The 5,746-nt window shown below is 38.8% G+C and overlaps 1 pseudogene; it reads left to right on the top strand.

The window, feature by feature from the left end:
• Window positions 1–1,421: 1,421 nt before the first annotated feature.
• Window positions 1,422–2,030, top strand: LOC114090682 (high mobility group protein B3 pseudogene; annotated as a pseudogene).
• Window positions 2,031–5,746: the final 3,716 nt, after the last annotated feature.

Genomic DNA, 5,746 nt, shown 5'->3' on the forward strand with positions numbered 1-5,746 from the left:
TCCACATTTTTACATAATACCATATTAATGACTGTTGTATTCTGCTACCTTTCCTATCCCCTACTATCCCCCCTCCCCTTCCCTCTCATCTTCCCTCTCTACCCCATCTGCTGTTGTTTAATTCTCTCCCTTGTTTTTTTCCCCTTTCCCCTCACAAACTCTTATATGTAATTTCAATAGACACAGAAAAAGCATTCGACAAAATACAGCACCCCTCCTGTTCAAAACTCTAGAAAAATTAGGGATAACAGGAACATATCTCAACATTGTAAAAACTATCTATGTTAAGCCCTTGGCCCACATCATCCCAAATGGAGAAAAATTGAAAGCATTAGCATTCCTTTTAAAAACTGGAACAAGATAAGGATGCCCTCTTTCACCACTTCTATTTAACATAGTTCTTGAAACACTGGCCAGAGCAATTAGATAGATGAAATAAATTAAAGGGATACAGATAGGAAAAGAAGAACTCAAATTAGCACTATTTGCTGATGATATGATTCTATACTAGAAGACCCAAAAAATTTCAACAAAAAAATTCTAGAACTAGTAAATGAATTCAGAAAAGCAGCAGGATACAAAATTGACACCCATAAATCAAAGGCATTTCTGAATATCAGTGACAAATTCTCTGAAAGGGAAAAAAGGAAAACTATCTCATTTACAATAGCCTCAAAAAATAAAATAATAAAATACTTGGGAATCAACCTAATGAAAGAGGTGAAAGACCTCTACAATAAAAACTACAGAACATTAAAGAAAGAAATTAAAGATGATCTTAGAAGACGGAAAGATCACCCTTGTTCTTGGATAGGCAGAATTAATATTGTCAAAATGATCATATTACCAAAAACACTTACAGATTTAATGCAATTTCAATAAAAATCCCAATGACATTCATCATAGAAATAGAAAAAGCAGTCATAAAATTTATCTGGAAAAATAAGAGATCCAGGATAGGCAAAGGAATTCTTATCAAGAAAATTAAAGCAGATAGTATCACTGTACCAGACCTTAAACTATTCTACAGAGCAATAGTAACAAAAACAGCATGGTATTGGCACCAAAATATACTGGTAGAACACTGGTACAGAATAGAGGACACAGAGACTAACCCACATAATTACAGTCATCTTATATTAGACAAAAGTGCCAAAAACATACATTGGAGAAAAGATAGCCTCCTCAACCAATGGTGCTAGAAAAACTGGAAATCCATATTCAACAAAATGAAAATAAACCCCTGTCTCTCACCATGCACAAAACTCAACTCAAAGTGGATCAAGAACCTAGTAATTAAACCAGAGACCCTGCATGTAATAGAAGAAAAATTAGGCAGCTCTTGTGGAGGCAGCTAGCGCAAGGCTGAGGAGCTGAGCCGCGCGTCGTGCCCTGCGCTGCCCAGACTAGCGAACAATACAATCAGGATGGCTAAAGGTGACCCCAAGAAACCAAAGGGCAAGGTGTCTGCTTATGCCTTCTTTGTGCAGACTTGCAGAGAAGAACATAAGAAGAAAAATCCAGAAGTCCCTGTCAATTTTGCAGAATTTTCCAAGAGGTGCTCTGAGAGGTGGAAGACAATGTCTGGGAAAGAGAAATCTAAATTTGATGAAATGGCAAAGGCAGATAAAGTACGCTATGATCGGGAAATGAAGGACTATGGACCAGCTAAGGGAGGCAAGAAGAAAAAGGACCCTAATGCCCCCAAAAGACCACCATCTGGATTCTTCCTGTTCTGTTCAGAATTCCGCCCCAAGATCAAGTCCACAAATCCTGGTATCTCCATTGGATATGTGGCAAAAAAGCTTGGTGAGATGTGGAATAACTTAAGTGACAGTGAAAAGCAGCCATACATCACTAAGGCTGCAAAGCTGAAGGAGAAATACGAGAAGGATGTTGCTGACTATAAGTCTACAGGAAAGTTTGATGGCACAAAGGGTCCTGCTAAAGTTGCCCGGAAAAAAGTGGAAGAGGAAGACGAAGAAGAGGAGGAAGAAGAAGAGGAGGAGGAGGAGGAGGAGGATGAATAAAAAACTGTTTATCCATCTTCTTGTGAATACCTTAGAGTAGGGGAGAGCCATGATTGACACATCTTATTTGAGATGTGTCTGTTACTCTCATTAGGTTTAATTTCAGAATTTGATCACGATCATATTGTAGTCTCTCAAAATGCTCTAGAAATTGTCAGTGGTTTACATGAAGTGGCCCTGGGTGTCCAGAGCACCCTAAAACTGTATCAAAGTTGTACATATTTCCAAACATTTTTAAAATGAAAAGGCACTCTCGTGTTCTCCTCACTCTGTGCACTTTGCGGTTGGTGTGACAAGGCATTTGAAGATGTTTCCTGGCATTTTTTTTTAATTTGTAAGGTGGTGTTAACTATATGGTTATTGGCTAGAAATCCTCAGTTATCAATTGTACATATCTATAGTCTGTAAAAAGAACAAAACAACCGAGACAAACTCTTGATGCTCCTTGCTTGGCCTTGAGGCTGTGGGGGGAAGATGCCTTTTGGAGGGGCCGTAGCTCAGGGTGTGCACTGTGAGGCTGGACCTGTTGACACTGCGGTGGGCATCCATTTAGCTTCAGGTTGTCTTGTTTTTGTATATAGTGATATAGCATTCTGCTGCCTTTCTTAGTTGTGGAAAAAGGGGGGTCAGCTGGCATGAGAAGTGTTTGAATTTTTTTTTAGTTAAGTACGGTAGATTTTAAACTTTGTTTTCAAACAAACTGTAGAACTCTTCATTGTCAGCAAAGCAAAGAGCTACTGCATCAATGAAAGTTCAAGAACCTTCTGTACTTAAATGCAATTTGCGACGTTATGTTATTTTTTTGTATGTTTAGAATGCTGAAATGTTTTTGAAGTTAAATAAACAGTATTACATTTTTAAGACTGTTCCTCCCTATAAATCTGGTAACTTCTATTTTACTCACATGGTCAGCTTAGGACTGAGATGAAGGAGGGGGCTACTTGAAGTTACTGCATGATTTGTTGTATCTGAATGGCATTAAGATGAAGTGTAGACCAGTGAATGTAGTGACAGGCAAGGGCCAGCATCCTTCAGTAGTGTTCAGGAAGGCAGGCAGGCGGGATGGGGGCCAGCTAACTCCAGATTTTACTTCTTACCTTCGGCTTCTACATCCCCTTTTGGTGTCAAATGCATTGCTAAAGAGTAAGAATGTCTTCCAGAGTATATAGGGTGTAAAACTTCATACCTTATTTATTCTCACTCCTCTCTGACTCCTGCACATGTAATGGGATGCATAGTTATTTCTTGTGCTCAACATTTGAGGAGGCCTTCAATTGCTGCTTGTCTCCTAGACCCCAGTGAGGGGGGATGGGGTGGGGTAGGGGACATTATCCATATTTTGGCCCTGTTTTCCTCATTCAAAAAATCAGACATTCCAAGAAAGTTTCTTAAGTTCCATCTTGGGTCACTTCAGCAGGCCGATAGGATCAACATTTCTAAGCAGTAAGTGTATCATGAAATAGAGAGTGGCCTACCTGTGATTTGAGCTTATTCACCAGAAATGTAGATTGTTGTTCAATGTTCTTAAACTGAAAGAAGCTTGGTTTGTGTTTCAGTGGTTGTATTAGTAAATGGTGTTAACACTTTGCCCAGGTTAGGATGGGGGTGGTTGCTACAGTGGCAAATGGTGATACTAAATATCAGTGGATGGCTTATCTGTATTTCATTGAAGTAACAAATGATAATACTGTTGTGGGTGTCAGTATTGCCTAGCATTAACACTTGGATATAGAAATTTTTTTCTTTTTTTCTTTTTTTTGTGTGTATGGTATTTTACAAGAAAGCAGCTTTTTCTTAAAAGTTCACTCTTCGGAACCTTGCTTGTCTAAGGAGCTGTCTTCTCTACTGTGTCAGGTCCTAGATGAGTGCAAGTCATGGTCACAGCTGATCTTCATTCATAACCATTCCCTCTCCATCAGAACTGTTTGTCCTAAATATGTTTTTTTAATTCTTCCACTAATTTAAAAACCCTTGGTCATTAGGTTTGCCCAGAGGCACTTGTTCCGGGATTGTTCATCCTGCTTTAGCCATGCCCTTGTCACTTGGCATTCTAAACTGAAACTGCTACTACTGCACAATGTACAGGCCAACCTCATCAGATATGCAAGAGATCCTCAACCTGTAATCCCAAGGAAGTAGTTTTCTAACTATGGGAGGGGGTGGATTTTATGCTCCCTCAGTAGCCAGATAGAAGTGGGGGGTAGGTTTTAGCTAAATGATGTTTGATTAAGCAGACTTTTGGTTATAGAGAGACTCCAGTTGCTTGTTACAAGACCACTACTCTTAAGGTTTACACACTGCCACTAGATGCCCCAGTGGAATCTTGTTCTCTAGCTTCTCTGAGATGCTTTAAGTGGCATGATGTTACCACAAAAGGTTAGGCTTAGCTTGATTTCTGGACCAATCCTCTTGCAATGCCAACCTGTTATCAAGTCAAAAGGACAGTACTCTTTTCTCAAACACACTCTTCCAACCCCCTTGCCCTGTTCTTGAGTAATGTTTTATCTTTTGGAAAGAACAAGGCTGTAATGTAGCAACTATTGTCTGTGTCTCCCTTGTGTCTGTTCTTGTCACAAATGTACTTGGGGACGTTGGATGCATTCATTTTCTGTAATAAAGTTTCTTAATCAGTCTTCCCAAAAAGTAAAAAAAAAAAGAAGAAGAAAAAGTAGGCCCCAATCTCTATCATATCAGATTAGGCCCCTACTTTCTTAACAAGACTCCTATAGCAGAAAAATTAAAATCAAGAATTAATAAATGGGATGGATTCAAACTAAAATGATTCTTCTCAGCAAAGAAACAATCAGTGAGGAGAATAGAGAGCCTACATCTTGGGAGCAAATTTTTATCCCTCACACATCAGACAGAGCACTAATCTCTAGTTTATATAAAGAACTCAAAAAGCTAAACACCAAAATAACAAATAGCCTAATCAATAAATGGGGTAAGGACATGAACAGATACCTCTCAGAAGGTGATATACAATCAATCATCAAATATATGAAAACATGCTTAATATCTCTAGCTATTAAAGAAATGCAGATCAAAACTACTCTAAGATTTCATTTCAATCCAGTCATAATGGCAGCTATTAAGAATACAAACAACAATAAGTGTTGGTGAGGATGTGGGGGAAAAGGCACACTCATACATTGCTTGTGGGACTGCAAAATGGTGCAGCCAATATAAAAAGCAGTATGGAGATTCCTTAGAAAACTTGAAATGGAACTACCATTTGAGCCAGCTATCCCACTCCTTGGTCTATTACCAAAGGACTTAAAAACAGCATACTACCAGGACACAGCCACATCAATGTTTCTTGCAGCACAATTCACAAGAGCTAAACTGTGGAACCTACCTAGATGCCCTTCAGTAGATGAATGGATAGGGAAACTTTTGTATATACACACAATGGAACATTACTCAGCATTAAGAGAGAATAAAATCATGGTATTTGCAGGTAAATGGATGGACTTAGAGAATATATTGTTAAGTGAAGTTAGCAAATCCCCCCCAAAAAAAATGCTGAATATTTTCTATGATATAAGGAGACTGATACATAGCAGGGTTGGGAGTGGAAGCATATGAATATTAGACAAACTCTAGATAGGGTAAAAAGGAGGGAGAAAAAGGGAGAGGGCAAGGGGTGTAAAGAAGATGGTGGAATGAGATGGACATCATTTCCCTAAGTACATGTATGAAAACACGAATGGTGT

The sequence above is a fragment of the Marmota flaviventris genome, chromosome 15 (assembly GCF_047511675.1).
Source record: "Marmota flaviventris isolate mMarFla1 chromosome 15, mMarFla1.hap1, whole genome shotgun sequence".
NCBI classification, from domain to species: domain Eukaryota; kingdom Metazoa; phylum Chordata; class Mammalia; order Rodentia; family Sciuridae; genus Marmota; species Marmota flaviventris.